This window comes from Molossus molossus, unplaced genomic scaffold (genome assembly GCF_014108415.1).
Source record: "Molossus molossus isolate mMolMol1 unplaced genomic scaffold, mMolMol1.p scaffold_m16_p_3, whole genome shotgun sequence".
Lineage (NCBI taxonomy): Eukaryota > Metazoa > Chordata > Mammalia > Chiroptera > Molossidae > Molossus > Molossus molossus.
Genome location: NW_023425366.1, coordinates 90167368 through 90194927, shown reverse-complemented (window position 1 = coordinate 90194927; position 27560 = coordinate 90167368). Strand labels below are relative to the sequence as shown.

The 27560-nt window shown below is 36.8% G+C and overlaps 1 protein-coding gene and 1 pseudogene across 8 annotated transcripts in view; one reads left to right on the top strand and one right to left on the bottom strand.

The window, feature by feature from the left end:
- Positions 1–27107, bottom strand: part of CSNK1G3 (casein kinase 1 gamma 3) — a 93943-nt gene extending 66836 nt beyond the window's left edge. For 2 of the 8 annotated variants that reach the window (XM_036278832.1, XM_036278834.1), the window contains exon 1: positions 27073–27107. The gene's annotated coding sequence lies outside the window, so the exon portion shown is untranslated. The remainder of the gene's footprint in view (positions 1–27072) is intronic. The other 6 variants (XM_036278835.1, XM_036278836.1, XM_036278837.1 and 3 more) reach the window with 3 other exon arrangements.
- LOC118642074 lies at positions 1066–16882 on the top strand (annotated as a pseudogene).
- Positions 27108–27560: the final 453 nt, after the last annotated feature.

Below are 27560 nucleotides of genomic sequence, written 5' to 3'. Positions count from 1 at the left end.
CTACAGTTGGCCCTCCACCTGTGCAGAGAAACTGAACTACAAGGGTAAATTGAACAAAATCCATGTAAAGTTCCAACCTGCATTGTTCAAGCAGTCAACTGGACTGGTTAGTGAGAAATGAAGCAATTTCCTGCTTGACTCCATCCAGTTCACCACATTCAGGAAATGGTTCAAAAACTTGCAATAATAGATTTTTAGTTTTTAAAATATTTTTAACAAATCAGATTTTTATTAAAATATTTTCTTATTAAAAATCTCAAATAATGCTAGTAGTTTTTTTATGATAGCACCTATCAAATAATATTAGAATTGCCTACAAGTTTGTCGATAGGCATGGTCAGCAAACTCCAGCCTCCAGGCTAAATCTGGCTTGTTGCCTATTTTGTACAGGCTGTAAACTAAGAATGGTCTTTACATTTTTGTACAGATGGGGAAAAAAAATAACAGACAGTATTTTGTGACACATGAAAATTATATAAAATTCAAATTTCAATGTTCATAAATACATTTTTATAAAAATGAATCCTTGTTAATTTGTATTGTTATGGCTGCTTGTGCTATAAGAAAAGAGTTGAGTAGTTGCAAGAGACTATATGTGGCACTCATCACTTCACACTGCTGCCCAGCATACCACAAATTGCAGTGACTATCATGCTTTTAAGCACAATAGAGTGTAGATTATGTATTTCAAATTAGATAGCAAAGTGCTGTGTTTATTATATAATGACACTAAAGAATATATTTGAACCCAAAAGTATTAGTATTCTATTGCTGCATAACAAATTATCTAAAACTTAGCAGCTTATACCAATACACATTTATTAGCTCACAGTTTCCATGGATCAGAAGTCTGGACATACCTCAGCTGAGTCATTTGTTCAAGGCTTCATTCACAGTATCAGATAGGAGGCTAACGTGGGAAAGAGTCCTCTTCCTAGCTCCTTCAGATTGAGGGCAGAATTTATCACCTTGCAATGTATAACTGAGGGGCCCAGCTTTATGCTAGCTAGCTCTCAGATGAAAGCCACCCTCAGGTCCTACAGGGTGCCTACAGTTCCTTGCCACATGGGCCTCTTTGACATGGACACTTACTTCTTCAAGACCCCAAGAACAAATTCTGTCTCCAATCTTCTAAGAGTCTTACATAAGGTAACATAACCTTCCCTTATACCTAAGTCCCAATCTTTGTATCCTTCTCCAGTAAACCAGTTCTCCCAGATCTTAGGCTCTTTGCTATCTGTAATAATTCTCAATGCTGCCTGCCTGTCTAACGCTAGAAAGAGCATAGGATTAGGATAAAAAGGAGTACTGGAATCCCAACTAGTTCTAAAGTTTCAGGCAAGGCTTAATCTAAGTTTATTTTAATAATTGTAAAATAGAAGGATTAGATGAGGAGAGTCCTAAAGATATTCTTATATTATGCACAGTATTATAATTGCCTATTATATCTGACAGGGACTCTTATTATATGTAACTGTGATCTTTGAACGTGGCACACTCAATAGATATTGTAGATTCATAAATTACTTATTTCCATCTCTGAACATTTTTAGGTTTCAGTTTCATGATTCCTATCTAGAGCCTTCCCAGTTATATATCACCAGACCCCATAACAACAGGCTCTTCCTTCACCTGAAGCACATCACTAAACCTCACATATGCCAACCAAATTGCTACAAGTTTTCTTATGTCACTTCCTGGATGAGATGGCATTCCCTTGCCTGAATTACTCTTCGTATACTGTCTGTGTTTCTGGCTTTTGTACTGATTCATCCTAACACCAAAGAAAACTCAGTTCTAAAAACTACATATAGTCTTTTAGCTATAGCTAACGCCAGCAGCCCTGAAGTCACAAATCCGAATGCCCAAATAGGCAAGGCAGGTAACATACATGAGTAAAACAAGCAAACTTTAAGACAATAAGAAATTTGGGGGGACTATGGCAAACTGAAAAGCAATACCCCACCTTAAAAAAAGCAGATACTACTCAGCTATACATAAATGTTACCATTCAGGAATACTATGATATTCTAATTTTTCAATAAAATAGAGAAACCTGGATTTTTATGTAAAATCTCTTCAGTTGCCTCCTGCTGAGCACTTACTATGCTAAGTACTTTAAACAGATTAACTCATCAAGTCTCACAATTGTAAGGTACTACTACAATCCCTATTTTTGCCAATAAGATAACTAAAATTTAGAAAAATTACACCACTTGACCAGGATCATAAAGTTAGTAGGTGGTGTAAAAAGAATGTGATTACAAAGAGTCGTATTACTGAGGTCATATTCTTATTCACTTTACCTCTAGCTGGTTTTTGTTGTTGCTAATTTTCTGACCTCCCAAAGACTGGACTGCGCCTTTACATCTAGCTCTGCAGCACAGGTCAGCTCCCCCTTGCCAGCCTACATTAAAAGTATAGACAACACCTCAATGCTGCCAGATCCTAATTTGAACCAACTTGAGGGTGGAGTGTGAGGACCCACCACTCTACAAGAAGCCCCATTCATGTACATAGGGTTCCAAGACATGTATGAACAGAAAGACTATATATACACACATAGCAGAAAAGACAAATCACTAATCTACAAAATTGCAATGTGTTCTTGCTATGACATACTCTTCTGTAGCAATTACATTTTTTATCAGTTAACCACTGTGACTCAGTATATCTATTATAAATCAAGAGAATTACAGGGAGACAAGAAATATTAACAAATTTTGGGGAAATGGGAAGAAAAGAAGCAAATACTGACAGATAAAACAAGTCAGGAAGCTAATGCCCAAACTAAGTGTCAGATAAGACCATAGCTGAGTAAGATGCTGATCTACCAGACAGAATTCCAAAAGGCTTCCTAAGAGAAATCAGGTGAAATGGTAAGCAGCAGTGAAAAAGGTTAGGGAGGCTATTATTACTACCTGCTATGTAAACTGGTTCCCTGAATGCTCGCTCACCCTATGAAATGACTGGTCAATAAGCACCATCCCAGTACACAGGGCTCCAAGAGCTTGATGAACAAAAAGCAGCAAAGAAAACAGAACAGCAAGGAAAACCATAACCACTTACCCAGAAATATTAACCTAATCCATCATTCACAAATATGCACTGGCAGTCAAGAATCACTAGATTTGTGAAGAAAGATAATATGAGAAAAAAAAGCAAGTATAGCCCTGGCCGGTTTGGCTCAACGGTTAGAGTGTCGGCCTGCGGTCCTGAGAGACCGGGTTCGGTTCCGCTAAGGGCGCGTACCTCGGTTGCAGTTTGTCCCCGGCCCTGGTTGGTTGTGCGGGTGGCAGCCACTCGATGTGTTCCTTTCACATCGATGTTTCTCTCTCTCTCTCGGTTCCTCTCTCTCCCTCCCACTCTACCTGAACAAAAATGGAAAAATGTCCTCGGGTGAGGATAAAAAAAAAAAAAAAAGCAACTATAAACAAAAAATCTAGAGGAAAGCAGATCATTTCAAAGTCAAAAGAGAACAACAAAATATAAAAACCATTAGATCTTCAGAGGCTTTGGAAAACAATTATATATGCATAGGCTAAAAAAATTATGCTACATTAAATGGAATAACCAAAGACAAAGTGGAGCAATAATTCTAATGTGCAAAACAAGAATACAAGAAACAGAAAACAAAGGAGAAAGACAGAAAGAAAGCTTTCAATATCCCCACCAACTTTCAACTAATAATCAAAATTAACAGGGAGGACAAAGAAAATTTAGGGAAAAAAAAAATTTTAACAAATTTTTCCTGAGCTAGAGAAAAAAGGACCCAGAGAGTACTAATCAAGAAAGAAAAGTACCCTGGCTGGTGTGGCTCTGTGATTAGAGCATCAGGCCACACACTGGGTTTGTTGGATTCCCAGTCAAGGGCACATACCTGGGTTGTGGGTTCCATCCCCACCAACCCCAACATCCCCCACTCCACTGGAGGTGTGTGGGAGGCAATCAATTGATGTATCTCTCTCACATCATTGTTTCTCTGTCTCTCTCACATCATTGTTTCTCCCTCTCTCTCTCCTTCCTCCCTCCATCCCTTCCACTCGCTCTAAAAAAAAAAAAATCAATGGAAAAAATATCCTCCAGTGAAGATTAACAAAATAAAATAAAAAAAAGAAAGAAAAAAAAGTAACATGAGAATACTACAAGTCCTAATAATGTAAGCATGGTTAATCGATTTTCAGCTGTTAGAATCCATTATGCCAAAAAATGCAAGATAAATGTTACAGGGGGGAAATACAAATATTTTCAACCCTGACTATTAGAATAACACAATTGACAGACACTGAGCTGATAAGGGGGAGGAGAAGAGGTAGAAGGAAGAATAGGGATAAGAATATCTGTACCTTACCAAGTACAAAGTAAAGAGATGATGTAAAATTTGCTAGAATGAAAAATAGAGATACAAGAACATTATTTAAAGTATCAAAACTAAGCAATAGATGAAGTAAACATAACTACCCAAACAAACATTTAAAGACAGAAGGTGAAGTGGGACTATGTCAGTTAAAATCTCATAACTCTTAGGTATATAATTAAAGCATAATGCATCTGCAAACAACGAAAATTTTACTTCTCCCTTTCCAATTTGGATACCTTTATTTCTGTGTTGCCTAACTGAACTGGCTGGAACTTTTAATACTGTGATTAAAGTGGCGAGCATGGGCATCCTTGTCTTGTTCCTGATCTTAGAGGAAAAACTTTCAACTGTTCGCCATTGAGTATGATGTTAGCTGTGGGTTTGTCATAGATGGCCTTTATTTTGTTGTGGTACATTCCTTCTATACCTAATACATTGAGAGTTTTATCATGAAAAGAAGTGTTTTTATCTATTAAAAGATTTAAAGAATGAAGATATGAGGCAAGAGACTATTATTTATACATATTTCTGTATTTTAATATTTTGCTATACACAGGCATTAATTTAATAAAATATTAATTTTATGAACAAACCAGTAATTTTTATCCTAAAATAATTTTAAATAAACCGTTTCAAATCTTGATAAGAAAATTTCAAATGACATAATAGTAAAGTATTAAGTGATTCTACAAATCATAGTTTTTGTTTTGCTTTGCTTTGATTTGCTTCACTTTGCTTTGAATGAAAAGAGAGTCACCAATATTGGAGACAGCTGAGTTGTTAACCTGAAAACCATGGATCTCCTGAGCAGTTTTCTTAAGGGAAAATCTAGCCCTGACCGGATAGCTTAGTTGGTTAGAGCACTATACACCAATCCCAGGTCAGGGCACAAACAAGAATCAACCAATGAAGGCATAAAAAGGGGAACAAGTCAATGTTTCTTTCTCTTTCTCTCTTTCTCTCCTTTCCTTCCTCTCTCTCAAATCAATTTAAAAAAATTAAAAAAGTGAAAATCCATAGTTTTCAACCAATTACAAAATACCATATGACTGTAAAAAAGTTAAGACCTACTGAAAAGCATATTGTTATTTTCTCACTGAATCACTTTACAAATACTTAGAATCAATCTATTCTAAAAACTAAATAACATCTGTACATTATTTAAAAGTTAACCTTGTTATAGAAAAATATTTAGAGCAGGTTACAATAGGCATACACTCTACAAAAGGACTGAGAAATCAGGAGGAAAGTAAAATAATGTTAGAAATAAAACTATATAACACTAACCTACAAAATGAATACCATGCACTTCAGTACTTGCATTTAACAAATGTATTCTCCTGCTTTCTAGCAATCAAGCAAAAACAGAAATATAAGTAGATACAAGATTCATTGTCTATTAAAATTAACACCAGTTGCTAAAAAGCCCACAAATAATCCTAGTATTTATTGTATTATACCTACAGGCGCAGTCAATAGTAATAGCTACAAATTTCTCTCAGAAGTTTTAAATTCAAAACTTACAAAGAAAAATACAGCTTTAAAACTTAAAAATTAGGCATCCATAGAAATAAAAACTATTGACAGAAGACAGTTTCATAGAAATATGCCTGGCTTATAATTTCTTATAACACAATAAAAATAATGATTTATATGGTTAAGGAAATTTTACTTTTTATAAAACATACTATCCATTAACTGAAACCTTAAACCTTCTACAACCAAAAAGAATGGATATAACATTTAGTTAATATGCATAAAGCTACATGAATACGTATAAATGATAAAACATTTATAAATTATGTTTGATTCTATAATTATTCTCAGCATACTGACTTACTAAAGTATATACTAAAGAGACTAAATTTATCAAAAGGATGCAATTTTAAATTGTCCTCAAGAATAGATTAACAGATACAAATAATCAATTGTTAACATCCACTAACAAAGATTAAAATGAGCTGCTAAATACAAAAAGCATTAGACATAATCTGATTATATGAGCCGAAATGTAGGCCACCAGCATACTTCTAATTTGATGATCACTGATGAATTTTCAAAATAGAAAATCAGATTTTCTAATCTGCATGGCTCAATAATTTAGGATATTACAGAATCAACTAACCCCTTTAGGTTGCAACTACATAAAAGAGACTACGTAGTGTGAGAACATATCAGTATAGTATGTTCTACCTCTTAAAAAACCACCCAGAGCTAGCTAAAGCTTTCAAGTAAACACTAATGAGCAGTTCTAAATTTAAAATACACATATAATTAATACTCTACCTAGCTTCTAACTATTGTTGCAATAAATGTAGAATTGTTCTGGGTACCTGTAACACTTAGTAAACATTTCTGTCGGTATCTTTTTTTTTTTTTAATATGTTTTTATTGATTTTTTAGAGAGAGAGGAAGGGAGAGAAAGAAACATCAGTGTGAGAGAGAAACATTGATTGGCTGCCTCCTGCACACCCCCTACTGGGAATCAAGCCTGCAACCCAGGCATGTGCCCTGACCCAGAATCAAGCCGGGACCTTTCTCAGTCCATGGGACGACACTCAGTCCACTGAGCCACCGGCTGGGCTGTAGGTATCTTTTCATGTTCAACATGTTATTCAATTGTTCTTTGCAAATATAAAATTATAAGAAATGGAAATTTTGAAAATTAATTTTCTTCACCTGTTACTTGTGAAATCACTGTTTTATCATAAATGAAAAAGTCCATATTTAGTATATGAAATTATCCATTCACTGTTTCAAATGCTTTATTCAGTCTCTATAAAAACTACATTATGATAATGTCCCTAGGATTCTCCTCAATTTAAATGAGTAAGGATATTTGTGATGTGATGGCTAACTTGTTCCATCTCATGCTTCCATTAGCAGCACGTATTCCAGTTACTGGTTTCTGGCATAAGCTCAATTGTGGTTGTCTAAGAAAAGACTAAACACTTTTTCTATTTATCTTCAGATAGAGTGGAAAGGAGAGAGAGAGAGAGGCAGAAAGACACATCAATGTGAGAGCAACGCATTGACTGATTGCCTCCGGCATGAGCCTGACCAGGGCCGAGGACTGAATCGCAATCGAGGTACGTGACCTTGACCAGAATCAAACTTGTGACTTTTTGGTCCATGGGCTGACACTTGAACCACTGAGCCAAACTGGCCAGGGCAACACTTTATATTTTTGAAACCTTATCTGAGTGATGTCTTTGTATATTCCTATTAAGATCCAGGATTTTTTCACACTTAAAAATTACCACTAGTTCAATTAGATCAGTGTTCTACAAACTGTGGATCATGAGCCATTAGTGGGTTGTTAAACCAATTTAATAGGTCCCAAGCAGCAGTTTTTTCAATGAAATAGTTTCGAATAAAAAAGAAAATGGAGTGCGTATATGTAATACGAACACTTCCATTTAATCTTCACTCTATCTGAAGATAAATGGACAAATATCCTCAGGTGAGGATTTTTTTTAAATCTAATTTTTCTTTTTCTTTTTCTTTTTTATCCTCACCCGAGGACATTTTTCCATTTTTTGTTCAGGTAGAGTGGGAGGGAGAGAGAGGAACAGAGAGAGAGAGAGAAACATCGATGTGAAAGGAACACATCGAGTGGCTGCCACCCTCACGACCAACCAGGGCCGGGGACAAACTGCAACGGAGGTACGTGCCTTTAGCGGGAACCGAACCCAGGTCTCTCAGGACCGCAGGCTGATGCTCTAACCGCTGAGCCAAACCAGCCAGGGCTAAATCTAATTTTTCTTAATACACATAAATATTACTGAAAGTCTAATTAAATAAACTTTCTAATTATCCAAGCCTGACTGTTCTCCAGTAATTAGGACATGATTGTTACATAGGTCCTCAAAATGTCTTTTGTGTCTCCTCTTTTCAATCTCACAGGTGAATTTATATTCCCATTGATATACCCTTATCATAGCTAATGACCTCAATAGCTGAAAGAATGTTTAACTTGAAAATGTCCAACCCGATAAGCATTTATTATAGTATGCACACCCAGAAAATCATAGATCACCCTCATCTCCTACCCCTTTAATCATGATGGAAATAAAAAAATCAAGTATGGGTCACACTAAAATTTTTATTACTGAAATATTCACTATATCAATCTCTAAGAGCAGGTCATCTCACTATCTATAAACATAAGCTTGATTAAAAATCCCAATAACGCCCTGGCCGGTTTGGCTCAGCGGTTAGAGCGTTGGCCTGCGGTCCAGAGAGACCCAGGTTCAGTTCCCGCTAAGGGCACGTACTTCGGTTGCAGTTTGTCCCTGGCCCTGGTTGGGTCATGTGGGTGGCGACCACTCGATGTGTCCCTTTCACATCAATGCTTCTCTCTCTCTCTCCCTCCTACTCTATCTGAACAAAATATGGAAAAATGTCCTCAGGAGAGGATTAAAAAAAAAAAAAAACCCAATCACAAGAATAACATTACATTTAAAATCCAAGCCACAAAGGAAAGTTATGTTCTTTGGGGATTACTTACTTTCATTCAACAAATACAATCTACCCGTTTCATACAGTCCAAGTTGTTGGGGATAGAGCAATAAATGTGCCCCAGAAAAGGTCTCTCCAAGCCTCTTCATGACTATCTACTTCCATGACTGTCAGCTTTCTGTAGCATATTTTTATATGGATCGAGAAGGATATTCTCTGACCTCAGCAAAACCAAAAACAGTTGATACACAGTAGTTAGGTTCCATAAAGTTATTGCAAACACTGAAACAGCCAACACTGAGCCAAAAATACAGGTTTAGGGTCCTGCAAGCCTCTGGTCACATTTCCATAAGCTAATCAATACATAACCTTGTTTTACAGTGTGTTTCTGTTTAAAGACACCTTATTTAATATATATTGCTGAGTCATTAACATTGAACTCGCATCCAACAGCACTGTAACTCATGCCTAAACTAAGCTCATCTAACACACATATTTTCTCCGTAAAGCACATCACAGCCTCTTTGAGTTTAAGAACTCTAAACAGCACTTCAGTACTATGTTTGGAGCCATTTTAAACAGCAAAATCACCCAAAAAAAGGATTAAATAGGCCCAAAGAGTAAAACAAGGAAGAGCTTCATCACCTTGTTCAACTTTAGCCGGGAATGTGCACATCAAGCGACTCAAAATTTTCTTTGCCATTCTGCTCATACACATCTCTGTGAATGGCTGGGAAAGCATCAGGTATATAAATTTTAGCAAGTAGACAATTTGCAAATATGGAATTTGGGAATAATGAGCATCAACTCTGATAAGGGGAATGTATTTAAATGTATTATGTAACTCCTAATGAATTAATGGAACAAGGCTTGCAAGGATCCTCAGTTGCTGCTAACATCACATTTTTCTAATGGTAGAAAAAAATTGAAACTGAATCTGATCAAACCTCTACATGTCACTACCAGTTTACAGGAAAGAAAGAGATCAAAAAGTTTTTACTTTTTAACTTTAAAATAGCCTATATTTTAATATGATATCCTCAAGGTCAGAAAGTATATTTTATTTAACTCTGTTTCCCCATTACCTATTATAGTCCATAGCACACAAAAGACCCTGGTTAAAAGTTTGCTGAATAAATTAGCAAATAAATGAATGAACAAATGAACTACCTCTTGTAAGTTTAGGAATGTTAATTTATATGATCATCTCTTTTTCAAATAAAAGAAAGAAAAAGGTATGGGCAGGTAGGCAATTCTTGGTTCTAAGAGATACTACAATAAGTAGAATACACCTCACAAATCATAGGTAATTTATTCTATAATTTCAACTCTCCAAAACAGAGCTATGAGCCAGAAGAAAAAACATTTACTAAAGGAGGTCACAAAATGCATATTCTGTTCATTAAACAATAAAAGCCCCTGAACTGCACTTTAATTTAAAAATAACTCTAGTAAGTATATATGGAAATCAAAGTTAAAACAGAAAAATTGAAGTCAGTAGTAAAAATATCACAGAGAACAAGAATATAATCTTTTTTTAAAATATTATAGATTTTTTTATTTATTTTATTTTATTTTTTATCCTCACCCGAGAACATTTTTCCTTTTTTGTTGTTGTTGTTGTTGTTGTTCAGATAGAGTAGGGGAAAGAGAGAGAGAGAGAGAGAGAGAAACATCAACGTGAAAGGGACACACTGAGTGGCTGCCACCCGCACGACCAATCAGGGCTAGGGACAAACTGCAACCGAGGTATGCGCCCTTAGCAGGAACCAAACCCAGGTCTCTCTGGACCGCAGGCCAACGCTCCAACCGCTGAGCCAAACCGGCCAGGGCGGAAGATAATCTTATATACGTCAATAAATTGGCAGATTATGCATAACAGAGCTTTATCACTAATGTTCAGAATGAGACCCCTGAATTAGCAAGAAAAGACCCGAATGTGTTTAGAAAACAGTACTAATTTATAAAGTTTACCACTTAAAAACAAAAAGCAAAAGAAGAAAATATTTTAGTATAAATTCAATCTTCTAATTTATCTAACAGGTCATTCCGTGCTAATGCCAGATAAGTGAGAAAGTATTTCAAAAGTCAATACTATTTCACCCATGGTTCTTATTTTTAAAAAGTTACATTCTTTCTCCATAATTAGTGCTAATTTCCTAATTTATAAAAATAAATAATTACAAGCAACAGTCTACTGCAGACAAAGGTCACAAATATAAAAGACTTATTCAAGGTTATTAACATTTGGAAATTTTAAATATAATGTTATACTGTCAACTCTTATCATTAAAAAACCTAATAGTATAACTGAGAGTAAATCATAAATAGCCAAGGTGGCTTCTGCAAAAATTCTAGAATGAAACATGAAACAAGTGATAGAAACAAGCTAAAAGTACATAAAACCATTTCTCCAGTCTGAACCAAGAGAAGCCTTCCCCAAATTAAATATTGTAGCCTGAAGACAGAGACACAGAATTTATCCAAGGGCACCTTAATTCCCCCAAATGAGCACCATGGTTAAAGGCCTAGTCTATAATTTTTTTAGTATATAACAATCAGGGTTGCATTACTGGAGTAAAAATATTTCCAGAGCCTATTGATGACTGACTGCCTTCACTGAAAAGTGAGAATCCCCCTAAATCATTATCTCCATCTGACAGACCTCAAGCAATAAAAACAGCAAGTTCAGAATTAATGTTACTGTCATGATATTCCGGTGTGCAATAAACTAACAAACTAATTACTAAAAGTCATTCAATATAGCCAATTTAAAATTTAGGAACGGCTCATTACTAGAACTTCTACATTGCTGGTGGGAATGCAAAATGGTACAGCTGCTTTGGAAAACACTTGGCAGTTCCTTGTAAAGTTAAACATACACTTGCCATATGACCCAATAATTCCTATCCTAGAAATGAACACTTTGATTCACCAAACAAAACACAAAACAAGAAAACTGTACACAAATGTTTGTGGCAGCTTTATTCATAATCGGCAAAAACTAGAAACAATGCTTCAACTGGTGACCAGATAAACATGCTGGTACATCCATATACTGGAATACTGCTCAGCAGCAAAAAGAAACTACTGATATACATGAATGAATCTCAAATACATTCTGCGAAGTGGAAGAAGTTAGCTTCAAAAGGCTACATACCACATAATTCAATTTATATGATATTCTGGAAAAGGCAAAATTACAGGATACAGAATAGATTAGCGGTTGCTAAGGGCTGGGAGTAGGAGAAGAAGTTCACTACAAAGGAGTGGCAGGAGAAAACATTTTGGGGTGATGGAATTGTTTTGTATCTTAATTGTGGAGGGAGGGATTTTTAGTGTGTAAAAATTTAAAAGCAGAAAAAAAGAAAAAATTGTATATAAAAATGTCTTATAACAAAATCATAATTAACTGAAATGCTCAACAAATGGAATATTTCCTTTAACTAAATTATCTGGCTGGCCAATAAGTACATTTAAATTTCTGCCATTAAAAAAAAATTCTATAATTATTTCTTTATTTTTTATCCTAGGTAACTATGTTAGATGCGTGTGCTTATTATTCTATTTGAATTAGGACCAATTTATTTGTTTGAGATTTTTCTCATACAACTGTGATGATGCAAACTAAATTGGTTTGGGTGAACATGGTGCCTCAGAGGAATTTAACCAATATCAAAATTCTCCCTGATAAAAAATGATAAAATGACTAATCCATGCATTAAACAAACAAGTAATCATTAGAGGCCTATTTTGTGCCAAACACAGGAAATACAAACAGCAAAGACAAACACAATCCCTGACATCACATAACTTAAACGATAATATAAAGTGTGATATGTACTACAAGAAAATGACAGTGCTTTCAGAGCACACAGCAAGTGCACATAAACCATACAAGTTCTAAATTTCCCATTAGGATCTATACCACATGGTACCTGGTATCTTGGTGAACTCAAAAACACAGCTTCAAAAGTATGCACCAAAGTGCACCACCCCATCCATTACCCTTCAGGGTTTAAGGATGGAAAGAAAGCAAAGAAGTACAATAATCACTCCCCTATAATAAAGTCCTCTTTAGGGAAATATCAGAATATGCAGATTTATTTCTGTCACCTTTTCAACAAGCAAGACATTTTTCCAATACAGAATACCATAATTATGAACTTCTCTCCTTGAGGAATATTATTTCAAAGGAGGGAGAACAATAAAGAAAAGGAGAGAAAAGAAAAAAACAAAAGCAGAGAGGATGGGTGGAGGGAAACCCAAGTAGGTATAAAAGTTTTTGCAGTGAAGTCTTAAAAACAAATTAAGGAAGTTTAAGGAAACTAAAACAGAAGCACTGAACCACACCCCTGCTTTTTTCTGTTATGAAAAAGGAAGCCAAGATATGTAAAAAGAGGGCGGCCTGCAGGTGCGTTGGCATAAAGTTATCATGTACAGAGGTAAAATTATATAACCCCAAGAACTAAAAAGCGTGTGATGAACACTCAACTATTACAAAGTTACCAGAAACATTTCCCATCTCAAGTATTCTAATCACACGATGCTTCTGGGACCCCAATGGGGCTCACAAGTACCAGGGTTAATAAGTTGGTATAAATAAAGAAAAATACAAAAGCTTTTAATAGCTATTACAGAAACAAACACAGATTAAAATCAAGTATCTCTTGGTACATATATATTTACAAGGGAAAAAAAAGCAAAAGAAATTTACCAGCATTTTACTTAAACTCCATCTCAGAGGAGTAAGATGCTAAATAGTTTCCATCAAGAAACAAGAGGTACAAGCAAATTAATGTGTTCTGCAGTTTCTTTTTCCCAAAGCTCTTGCAATCAAACATGTTTTGGAATTCAGAATTTTAGGGGGTTTTGACAGGGGCTATACAATGGGCATATACTACAAATTTTGTAACACCCATAGAAAAAAATGGAATGGCACACAGAAGTCTAGGACAATACACTATAATCAAACGTTCACTATTTCTGCAGTGAAATCTACAAATATATGAAATAAATACATAACATTTCACAACAGGTTTTGTGGGAAAAAAATCAGTTTGTGCCAAACATAACAATAAAATTTGCTTTTCAGAGCATTTTTAATGTTAGAATTGTTGATGAGGAATTACGGTCCTACAAAACAATACCCATTACTCCATTACTAGTTGTATGTGCAAATGTCCCTAATAACTTCATAATGATACTAACTTTATTGTCTTCCATAGGTTCACACATAACATGTCTTCTAAACTCTAACCACTCTTAAATTTCTCTACCACAAAATCTCCTACTAAGGCAGTTTGCAAAAATATAACCCTTGAAATTTCTAGAACTGCCCAATTCAATTTTGCCACCATGCAAAAAAAAAAAAAAAGTTCATTGAATAAAATTTAACATATTGAACTCATAAAAGGACTTGCTCTCATTTTGTCACAAGAAAAAAACCCTGTAACTAGTATAGGTGTCCCTAACTTGTAAGGCAACATCAAATGAGTCATAGAAAGGACTATAATTTGTCATAAGTGACAAGATATAATAACCATAAAACCCTAGTATCATAGTGCATTTATATGTAAATATTCACTGACTATGTACAATACACACAATATACTATAACTAAAAGAAACGTTCCACTGAGGGGAAAAACAGACATAGTTCCCTGTCAAGAATGATAAAAAGAAAATACAGCAGTAGAAGTACATTTAAACTGAAAAACCTTATTAAGGACACTTCTGTCCTTATGTTACATGAAAACACAACTCAATGATACTGTAAATAGGATAAATATAACCTAAAACTAAAAACTTAAAGAGTAATAATTGTTCTTGCCTTCTTATAACATAATTTTAAAGATATAATTGTTATATCACTTAGGTTTCTTAAGATTTCCAGGGTCATCCAAACTGATGCTTTAATTTACTCTTGATAAATTTCCCTTTAACAAATTTTCCAAATGTCAAAAATCCCCTCATTTTGGTGCTATGCTTTTCAAATATTGTTAATGAGGAATGAACAGAGTGTTCTCACTAAGGATTCTGGGTATCAAACTATAAAAAGAGATCACTTCAATAACCTGATCCTCTTGCAAATATTTTTCAGGCATTTCTTGTCTCATCTTCACACCTCCATTCCCAATTACAAAAAGAACATGAAAGTAAAAGGAGGTCACTTTTCAAAAAAAGAGCCAACAGATGTCTAGAGCCAAGAGAAGGAGAAATCAGTCATTTTCAACCCTGGAATCACCTGTGAAAATCCTAAACTACATCATCAGTGCCCTGGCCCCATCCCCAGATTCAAATATAAATTAACATGGGTAGAATCCCAATATCTATCATTTTTTTAAGTTCTCCAGAAAAAATTGTTAACATGATGTCAGGACTGTAAATCCCTGGCACAAGCTGCCTTCTCCATAAACCCTTTTCTTTTACTTTTAATAAGTGGTAGCACTCCCAGCCTTACAATAAGAACTGCAAGGATTATATTTAAAATTGTCCATTTTTCTTCTTTCATTTACTCTGTCATACAAACATACAAAAAAAAAATTACTGCCCTGGCTGGATGGCTCAGTTGGTTAAAACATTGTCCCATACACCAAAAGGTTTCGGGTTTGATTTGCGGTCAGGGCACATACTTAGATTGTGGGTTCAATCCCAATTGGGGCACATACAGGCGGCAACCGATGGATACTTCTCTCTCACATTGATGTCTGTCTGTCTGTCTGTCTGTCTCTCTCTCTCTCTCAAATCCTTGCTCTCTAAAATCAGTAAACATTTCCTCAGGTGAAGATTTTTTTTAAATTATTAATTTTCAGTTAGAAAATTTTACACAAATGCATATATTAAAATTTATTTTTGGCTTATTTATCTCATTTCTCAATGTTCAAGATTTTATTTTTCAGTCAGTTTTCAAAAGGCAGCCTTTATTTATACGGTATTTAGATAAACAGCAGAGCATATAATAAGCACACAATATGCATTCCAGTTATCAACTTTCAACAGATTATCAGAAAATACTCAAATTATTTTTAAAAGCTGATTACATTTTGATTTTTTTTTTTTTTTATCCTCACCTGAGGATATTTTTCCATTTTTTTACTCAGATAGAGCAGGAAGGAGAGAGAGGAAGAGAGAGAAACATCGATGTGAAAGGGACACATCGAGTGGCCACCACCCACACAACCCAACCAGGGCCGGGGACAAACTGCAGCCAAGGTACATGCCCTTAGCGGGAACTGAACCCGGGTCTCTGTGGACCGCAGGCTGACGCTCTAACCACTGAGCCAAACCGGCCAGGGCTGATATTTTATTAACTACAAATATTTGAGATATTCAGTACCTCAAATATATTAAAAAATATATGAGAGTTGGAGACTATTTTCTATATGAGGCCCTACACAGACCACCAAAGAAAATCTTGGCAGAAGGTGCAAATGCAGCACTTCCAGACATTGATTTTGGAACTTATCCTTTTATAACCTCCTCAAACTGTACAGTTGGAGGTGTTTGCACCAGGTTGGGTACGCCCTCTCAAAATGTTGGAGTAGCGTTTGGAGTTGTGAACACTTACACAACTAGAGTTGGTATTGGTGATTTTCCTACAAAGCAAGACAATAAAACTGGAAAATTATTACAAACAAGGGGCTTAGTGTAACTACTAGAAGGAAAAGAATATGTGGCTGGTTGGACCTCATTTTGCTTAAATATACTTTTGATTAACAGATTTAGTGCGTTGGCATTTATCAAATTCAGTATTTTGAACATGTTTATGGAAATCAAAGTTGGAATTGCCTACAAGTTAGATGGTGAAATTACACCTCATTTCCCAGCAAACCAAAAGGTTTTAAACAAAGTTGAAGTTCAATATAAGACTCTTCCAGGATGGAACACAGACATATCAAATGCAAGGACGTTTAAAGAACTACCTGTTAATGCACAAAATTATGATTAATTTATTGAAGATGAACTTCAAATTCCAGCTAAATAGATTGGTGTAGGGAAATCCAGAGTTCATGATTCATCTCTTCTAAAGATTTCCAGTGACACAAGAAACACTCTTTAAGAGGGGAAGAAAGGACTTTCCTAATATGAAAGTCCTTTAAGCTACAAACTTCAAGAATAAAGACAGTGACATGAGTTGTAAGTCCTATAGTTGTTTCCAGTCTTTAAGATGGCAGGCCAGTGAGGAGGTAGGCTTCAGCATATTCCAGTGTCAGCTTCCTTGGCTGGCATAATTGCCGAAATGGTGCCACATTTTCTTTAATGTGTAGTAATAGTATAATCCATGTTGTTTGAAATCTAAAATAGAATTCTTTCTATGTATTTCATCTTCATTATTGTTATTGTGTTCATAGGTTTTGCCTCTATTAAATGGTAAGAACAGTTAATACAGTTTTGCACAAATATTTTTACATTCTAATCATTCAGTTCTGTCACTGTAATCTTTGCTATTAGAAAACTGATGACAGGAGTTCTGTCAACTTTTGTAATGCTATTAATTCTGTTTAAATTGTGAACTGTTTATTTTCTGCTGAAACCATTGCAAATTTGAGCTTTGGTTAGGGGAGGATGATATATTCATGGGTCCTTTAATTTGCACATAACACAAAACTTATTTCATTCTATAAATTATTTAATTCGTTGAACATTTAATTAAACGCTCAAAGAGAAAAGGTGTTCCCTAAAACAGTACTCCTTTTTTTTTAAATCCTCATGCGAGGATATTTTCCCATTGATTTTCAGATAGAGTAGGGTGGAGGGAGAGAGAGAAAAAAAACTCTGATGTGAGAGAGACACAGCGATTAGTTGCCTCCCTCATGACCCAAACCAGGGCCAGAGATCCAACTAAACTGAGGTACGTGCCCTTGACCAGAATCAAACCCAAGACTCTTTGGTCTGAGGGCCGATGCTCTAACCGCTAAGCCAAACCAGCCAGGGCAAAACTGTACTCCTTAATGTTAAAAAACAGTCATTGTGGGAAAAAAAAAAATTAGTCACCATATGCCCTGAAACTCTTGTAACAGAAAAAGGACTCAGTAAATAATCTACCATATATATTTAAATGAAAATTGGCATTACAAGATTCCACATCTTTAGGATTTACACTTTTCTATTTTGTTCATATCTTGTTTTCAGATCCCTGGAACAAAAGGAAGAAAATAAAATAATGTCTTATAAAAATATATATCTACATTTGTTGGAGCATATTCCTGCACACCAAAAGGTGGAGGGTTCAATTCCCAATCAGGGCACTTACCCAGATTTTGGGTGCAATCCCCAGTTGGGACGTGTGCCCGAGGCAACACATTAATGTTTCTCTCTCTCTCTGTCTCTCTCCCCCTCCGTCCCTCCCTCCCTTCCTTTCTCTAAGATCAATTTTTAAAAATGCATCTACAAACACCAGTTTTTTTTTAATGTCACCAACAACTGATACCTACTAGTTTCACTTTCAAAACAACACTAGGCTATTTTTGCATGCCAATTAGTTTTTATTAAAAGGCCTTGTAGCCCTAGGTGGTTTGGCTCAGCGTTTAGAGCGTTGGCCTGCAGTCCAGAGAGACCCGGGTTCGGTTCCCACTAAGGGCACATTCCTCAGTTGCAGTTTGTCCCCGACCCTGGTTGGGTCGTGCGGGTGGCAACCACTCAATGTGTCCCTTTCACGTCAATGTTTCTCTCTCCCTCTCCCTCCCACTCTATCTGAACAAAATATGGAAAAACGTCGAGTGAGGATTTTAAAAAAAAGGTCTTGTAGTATGTATTTGCACACTATAAGACTGGTGGAATAATGGGAATTTTCTCTCCTCTCCCTATCACATAACCTACTATACTTGCCTATCATTGAAAGTATTCACTACTAGAATATAAAATAAGTATTTCACAGAAATAGAAAATAAACATGACACCAACTGGGTATAAGGGAAAAAAACATTTTTCACTTCCTTTTTTACTAAAGGAAACTGTGACTATAACTTTGACTCTAATGTACTGTACTTTAATACACTGCCAAGTATACTACCTCTAGCCAAAACCGAACAAGTTTAAAAAAATAGGTAATAACAAAATATTCAGAACTCCTTCAGTTTTATAAAGTACATTTGGATCAAAAGGTATCATATGGCCAATCTCAACTTTAAATTTTAATAAGTCCAATTTTGAAAATAAAGATAAGTACAAAGTATCAGTGTATGTGAGGCACACTTTATTCAAGGTAATATCCATGACAGCAGAATTATATTTTAAAATATAAATTGGAAGAAAACATCCTACATCCCAGTATTCCACACTCCATATGCAAAAAAAAAAATTTTACTATTTTTCTGATGGTAAAAATAATGATTACATACCTGAAAACCTCAACAATACAGAGACGCTCAAGGCATATGCCCAGGTTGTAGACCCGATCCCCATTGGGGAACATGCAGGAAGTGGCCAATCAATGTTCTCTCTCATTAATGTTTCTATCTCTCTCTCCTTCTCCCTTCCTCTCTCTCTAAAAAAAAAAATCAATAAAGGAAAAAATAAGTATAAAGGTAGAAATCATCCCAAATCTCACTAAATAGCTGTCAAGAAAATAAATATCCTTCCAGGGGGTGGAAGAATTTATTCTATATATTTACAACGATAATTGCAACAATTACAAGAATTACAATTACAATAATTCTATATATTTATTCTGCATATATACATATATGTATCTCCACATGTATGTGTGTATACACACACAAATACATATACTCTTTCATATATACTGAAAGAAAAGAAATCTTCAAGATAACAACTTTCGTGAAAAAAATATATATAAACAGATTTGTCTGTTTACTTATTTTACTTTAAAAAATAAATAAATAAACCATCTGGCAGCAGTTTTACATAGCTTGAGAACATCGATATCTTCGCTAAAGGTAACTGGATGGCTGATTTAAAGAACCAGCCCATGATTCTGAGCAAAAGAGCAAAGTAAACAATACTGATTCAAAGCTGTTAAACAAAGAAGTTCTCCTTTCCACCTGGGCTGAAGTAGGTAGACAAGACAAGGAGGGTAGCTACTATGAGCTGTTAAACCAACATGTTTTGCAATAAGCACAAGTACTTCTAGTCATTAAGAAAATTATTGTTTTTAGCTCCTAAATCATTGATACTTGAACATATTTAAGATAGTAACATAGAAGTACTTTCTAATATTTCATCTTTTACATTTGTACAATGCTTTAAAGTTCAAAGTACACTTATATGCATTATTTATTTTCATTCTAAAACAAACAGATGTAGTGGTCACTATTGATTGTCTCTCAAACATCCATTTCCCCCATATTTTTCCCTCCCACTATTTTTTAAATATCTTCCCTCCACCATGTAATTCAGTGAAGTGTAATGTCATCCCCAATTACAAGGATATATCCTGGTTAGTAAAAACCAACCCTTTTCCCCTTGTCATACCTGATTAGGAAGTGTACCTGACCTAATTCTGGACAATAAAACATGAACAGAAAAGTATGCTGGTAGGCTTGTGCAAAAGATTTCCTGGACAATGTATGTCTAGATGTGATCTTCCTACCAGCCTGAGGATGAATCCAACACACAGGGGAGAGCAGAGCCAAGATAATCATAGAGGGGCAGGCCAAAGCTCTGAAAAACTAGCCCTACCTCCATACTCAGTGTTCTATTGCAGGAGCTACTGCATGTCAGGCATTGTAATGTGGTGACACCAAGACAAACAGTATATCCCATCAACTTTTCCTGGACCTCCTTCTGTTAAACAAAGTTCTCCTTTCCACCTGGGCTGAAGTAGGTAGACAAGACAAGGAGGGTAGCTACTATGAGCTGTTAAACCAACATGTTTTGCAATAAGCACAAGTACTTCTGGTACACATAAAGGGTATGGCATTTCCCCTTCCAAGGGACCATTTCCTCTACCACTTCATTCCAGCACTAGGTAGAGGAGACACTGGAATTATAGAATGGCTTCTCTCCCACCATGATGCTGTATAAAAGTTGAAAAGTAGCCCAGCTAGTGTGGATCAGTGGACTGAGTGTCACCCCATGGCCTGAGAGATCCCAGTTCCATTCCGTCAGTGCACATGCCCAAGTTGCAGTCTCAATCCCCAGTAGGGGGCATGCAGGAGGCAGCTGATCGATGTTTCCCACATCAGTATTTCTATCTCTCTCTCTGTCTCTAAAAAAAAAATAAAAACATTTTTTGAAAGCTGAAAAGTAGCATATGAAATCAGATGAGGGAATCATATCAAGAAATATGTGAGAACAACAAACTGATCATGTGACTAGATAATTAGACAATTCACCCTAAGGTATTAATGATTATAGGTTCAGGAATAGCAAGATTTCTTTTTTAAAAAAGGATGATTTTAAATAAATCTCTAAGAGAGAGTATAAACTAGATGACATTTTAGAAGCAGATACTCTTTAATATATTTTTATTAACCAAGGCTCCTAAAAACTTAGTTAAAAGGGGGAAATCATTTAAAAAAACTACATACCTTAAAATTTTTATCACAACAAAAACATAAAAATGTACATTCACAAGACAGTATTTTAAATGCAAGACCATAACATGGACAACTAAGCCCGGGATGGGGCGGGGGAGGGGTGGGGAGGGGGGTGCCAATGGGGTAAAAAAGGTGAAATATCTGTAACAAAAAAAAAATAAATGCAAGACCATAACCTTTTCTTTAAATAAGGGTCTATGGATTGTAGTCCTATTTTACCTTTTTCTGAAAACCACATCACCTGTTATTTCCAATTTCTGTTTCTTAAATGTAGAAAGACATCTCACAAACACTTAAAAGCAGGAAGAATCTTTTTAGATTTTTAGGAGTTTTTCCTTAATCATTTAAAGTTATTTCACCCACACTTATTTCAACTGTTAATTAATTTTAGCTACTTACCTGTTAGCGAAGTGGCCACTGGTTCTCAAACACCTTTTTTGCATTCACAATTCACTGAATAATGTTTCATTAAAGTATGAAATGACAATATCAGTACAACTGCTATTAACAATTTGTTGTGTATAAACACAAAAAATTCTTGGTAAGTATACAATAACTGGTTGGACTAAAAGTTCAAGAAACTATAGAGTAGTCTACTGCTATTCAGTGCTGTAGCATGAGCATCAAGCAGTAAATGAATGAAGAGTATATCTTAATCTTCTGAGTGAGTTAAGCAGAGGTGAGTTAAAAGAGATTTGTCTGTAAAAGTCTGTTCCTATGGGAGGGGGAGGTATTGGGAAGAGATAAACAAAGGAACTTATATGCATATATATACATAACCAATGGACACAGACAACAGTGTGGAGAAGGCAGAAGTGGGGAGGAGGGGATCAATGGGGGAAAAAGGGGGAACATCTGTAACACAACAAAAACGATTTTAAAAATTAAAGTAAAAATTTTTTTAAAAAGCTTTTCCTAAAAGTCTTTGCTTATTCTACCCACCAATCAACCCTGTGACAACACATTATATATATATTAGCAACTTCTGAATTGGCTTCTAAGATTTATACAGTGCCTACTATATGCCAGATATCACATCTTGGCACTTTATATGAATTTTCTCAATCTTTTTTATTTTTAAGGTATTTTTTATTGATTTTTACAGAGAGAGGAAGGGAGAGAGAGAAAAACATCCTTGTGAGAGCAAAACATGGATCTACTGCCTCCTGCATGCCCCCTATTGGGGACTGAGCCATAACTGGCCATGTGCCCTGACCTGTGCACAGAATGACACCCAACCAAGCCACACCATCCAGGGCGAATTTTCTCAATCTTGATGAAGAGCATAATAGCAGAATAATCTCTCCCTTTATTTAATTTTCAATCTGTTCGGTTTGGGGGGGGGGGGTTGCTGTTGACTTGTTCTTGAGATGGCTACACACCAAACAGAACAGTGCCCTCATAGCTAAAGAAAGTAGTTCAACACAAATAAGCTAAATAAATGCAATAATTTTGAATACAGCTAAAATCTGACATTACCTCACTAAAGAAAAAAATATTAGAAGTTTGTGCTTAAGAAAGAAATAATCTATCATGAGATTTTACCTAATTCCAGTTAAAGCTATAAAAAATGTGGATGTGCTTTAGCCAGATGTCAACATAACTTAGAAATTTTCATTAAATTAAATTATTAACTGTGATATATCATTAGTAAAGAAAATGACCAAAATGTGTAGTTTTATCTACCAAGTACATAAACACTTCAAGTTCACTGTTAAGAATTCTTTCTGATAACTAAGATGATGAGCAGGGAATGGCATGAGGGAATATAACCAATCACTTCCTATAGTATGAGAACAAATCACTACACACCTTCCTAAGGTCCCACAATAGGAGGAAACACAAACATTTCTAGTTTCTAAATCTCACCTTTGAGAAAGGAGTTGGAGAAAACATGGCTAAACAGCAGCCTCTCCTGTGTCTCTAAAACATGTCTGTCCCCATATCTCTCTCTCTTTTCATATTTTCGGAGTAGTTCAGAGGCTCTCTTATCCATTAATATAAAGCGACTTTGAAGAGCCTCTGAACTACTTCGAATATACAGAATGAGAGAGATATAAGAGGACAGTTACGTTTTAAAGACACGGAATCCAAGTATAGTTCGGTCCTGCAGATCAGCACAAAAGTGATACTCTGAAGTAGCTTACATGATTAAAACCATACTGTCCACTCCTACAGAATCTCTACAGTTAGAGAACTTCAGATATCCTCACACTGCTACTTACAAAGAAATTACATCTTGAAAAATCAACACCCAGACACATATTAACACCACCAATCAATATCACTAAGTGTTTAACTGCTTGAAAAAAGAACAACAACAAAAAAAGATGAAAGATTAGAAAAAACAGATCACCAGTGGTTTCAGACTTTGAAGCTAGAAATAAAAAAAACTAATTTAAAAATGTACTTTCAAGATATAAAACAGGTTACTTAAACTCTAAAAGACTTTGTTTCTTAGGCAAAGAAAGGGGTTTATACCACCTAACTCATAGTTGTTTGAACAGTAGCATTTATGGTCCCTATACAAAGTAGGCACTTAAATTGTAGCAGGTATTATTGTTATTGGGAGGTTCAAAATAACACAACTTCAGTTATAATGTAAATCCTTTTAGAAGATTAAAAGGAAAATAGCAAAACCATCAACCAACTTTCCCTGTAACATGATTCTACTGGTGTTGGGAGTATGATATTTTTCTAAGCACTCCTATGATAATAAGTTTGGAGTTAAATTATTTTAGGGTTATCTGGTATTTAAGATGACAAAAAACCTCATACATATTTATCCAGAACTGTAGAAGTTCCTCATTTTATTATCTCACTGCTATAGTCAATTCTCTTTGTATGCAGACTCCTTACATTTCACTTGAACTATAGTAAATCTCACCTTCAAATGTATTAACAATAATGTAACTACCCAATGAACTGTAATTTGTCTTGTTATTTAATATTTCAGCATGCCCTCTAGTTTGATACATCCTTTTGGCAAACCCTTTGAAACTAAACAACCACCTGTTCCAATCTGAAAAAAAATCTGAACCAATAAACTACACCAAAATAATGGCCAGTCCCAGCATGAAGGGGATTACAGAGGGGACACAGAGAAGTAAATGTACTGCTGCTTTCCATTTATTCCTGAGTCACATTTTTACAGTCTGGATTTATTTCATGTAAAACCAATTACCAGATTACCAGACACACCCATATTCAAATGCAAGTGAAGAAATATGGTAAACCATGTATGAACTGTTTAAGATTTTATACTTTTCTGTTTTTCTCTATTAACATAAATGATAAGAAGTTGACTATTCTGTTATAATTTATTTCCTTCAATTAGCTATCTTTATTTGCCTTATCTACTTCCTATTAAAATAGACTCTATACACTTGGACCTTCATGCCTCAAAATGACTCATTTTTAAATACAACGCATGCTGGATTTCCCTGGCCTAATCTCCACCTACCTTCATAGTTTCCTTTCCCACAAAGACCTCCCAGAACAGCAGCCTTATGTCCAGCTCAACAGACCCCATAATACTTAACCCATATGCCTGTGCTCAGGCTGTTCCCTTTACCTAGAAAACTACCCCATTCACACACAGCCCCCATTTTGCCCATTAATATATTTTAAGGCCTAAATGGACTGATACCAGCTGTAAATTCATTCATAATTCCCTAGTCAAAAATTAGTCTCACACACACACACACACACACACACCATGTTACCATGCATCTATAATAAAGCCCACAGAAGTTTTGTGTTGCAATTATATCTGTGAAAGCCAGCTTCTTCCTTGAAGGCAGCTACTGAGTCTCATTCATCTTCATATTCTACCCACTCTTCCATCCTCACCACACAGTAAAATTCCCTAGCACATATTAAAGGTCCAGGTTGAACTAAACTATCCTTGATTCTAATCCCAGTCCTTTTATTTGAAGAAATAAATTACTTTCCTGTGTTGAAGATTTTATTAACAGTCAATGCTTGGAAATATGATGATGAAAACATTAATAGAGAATGCATTATTTTTTTAAGTTGATTATTGCAGAAGAGGTCATTAAGTACAATAAAGCATCAGTAAATATGATAATCATTTTCCAAGAGTTCCCCAAAAGTCTCATATATATCAACATTAAAATTAACCTTTCTGTCCCGTATTTAATAAGAACTACTTACACCTGATGCATATCCAAAAATGCAAACTCCCTGAAAGCAAATGTGTCTATATACTCTGCTAAGAATCTATGTCAAAGCCATGTAATTTATTTGGTAACATATTCCTTTCAATGCCCATAAATATAGTTTTTGCCTTTTGTGCAAATATAAAGGCTAATGTATACAAAATATGAAGATAATTCAACTTCACTTAGAATACAGTTGGGGCAAAGTTTGAGAATAATCATAAAATACACTAAGCACATCTCTCCACCCCCTCACCCCAAACAGCTACTAAGAATGTCACAAACTAGATCTGATTTTTGGTGGAAAATGTTTTCTTAAACTGGCCTCAGACATTTCTAATTTTAAATCATTCTCATTATAATTTTTGTGATATTTTCTTCCATAATTTATTTATAAAGAAAACAAGCATACACAACACACAGCCACACACACACACACACGGCTTTTTAAATTATATATATTTTTTCCTTTAAAAAGTATTCCAACTTATAGTTCAACATATTTTACTATCTGTGGGCAAATGTCATTCATATCACAAGAACAGCAAAAGCAATAAATACTGACTTCTTTTCTTAGCTTATTAAAAATCACTAGATTTTAAATTTGTCAAGTCCATGTTCTAAACCAAAAGGTTAAGAGGGAGTCACTTACTGACCAGCCTTGGTACTCATTACACCAGAGTTAAAACATTCGCACAGTGTAGCAACAGTAGCCATCTCCCACACAGGCACACTCTCTCTCCCACCCATTAACTTTTCCTCCTTCCCCGGGAGAACTAGGATGACCACAGCACGGACCTAACTACCCCCACCCACCAGAACACACACATCTCCATCACCGCCCCGCAGAGCAGAAATGTGGTCAGAGAACCGGCGCTTCTCTGTGTCACTTCCCCGCATGTGGGATAAACAAACCAGCACCGTAACAGTAACCATCCGAGTAATTGTGTTACTCCGACTAATGCCTTGGGTAAGTTTTGAGCTCAGTCAAAAGCTCTATCAAATAGGTAAATCCCTGCCCCCTGCCTTACAACAAACGCCCCAAAGCGAAGTTTGCCCCTGAAATGAATGCTGGCCCCCGACACCTCCTTCCAGCACCAAGACCTCTGCCTTCCTCCCTCCTGCCCGAAACCCCCACTCCGAAGGGAATTGTCTGGACACAATCAAAGAGTGCTGGGAACTGCACTCCCGACTCAAACCCCTGCTAAAGAAGCCCTGCCTTTGCCCAGCTCGCCCACCTCCCTCCAGTCCCCACTCGCGCCGCACCACTCGGGCAACTTGTGCAGCCCGCCCGCCGCCCGCCGCCCGCCGCCCGCGGCCCCCTCCCTGCCCACCGAGCCTCGGCGCCCTCGCCCCCCGGCCGCGGCCCCCTCCCGCCCGCGCCACGCCGCCGCCCGCCGGGGTCCTCGCCCACCCCTCCCCCGAGGCCCCCGCCCCGCCGCGCCCCCCCCACCCCACTCAGCCGGGACCCCAGCCCACCCCGCCCCACCCGGGAAGAAGGCAGCCGCGGCCACCAGAAGGCTGCCGCCGGGCCACACGACCCGGCGCCAACGCGGAGGGGGCTTTACCTCAGAGGCGCGGCCGCCAGCAGCGGGGTCGGTCCGGGCGCGGGCGGCGCCCCCAGTCAGCGGCGGCGGGGGCAGCGGCGGCGGCGGCACATCACACCCGCCGGCGGCCGGAGGAGGAAAGCGAGCCACGCAGGGAGGGAGCGAGCGAGGCAGGGGGGAAGGAACGAGCGAGGGAGATAACGCAGCTCGGCTCGGACTGGGTCCCTGCACTACTGCCGGTGCGTCCTACCGCCGCCTCTGGCTGGAGAGTCGCCGCCGGGGCCGCTGCTGTCGCCACCGATGCAGCCGGGAATGAATGCACAGCAGCGCCTCACTTATCCGGAGGTCAAACATCCTCCTGCCTCGGGCATCCGGATCCGCGCCGGACCCGGAAGTGAACACACGGAAAAAAATAAAAAAAGGAAAGCGTCTCTCGAGCGGCGGCTGCCCCCACGCTGCCCGCAACAGCGAAAAGAGCCGAGTGGAGCCGAAGATTACACCGGCTTGCT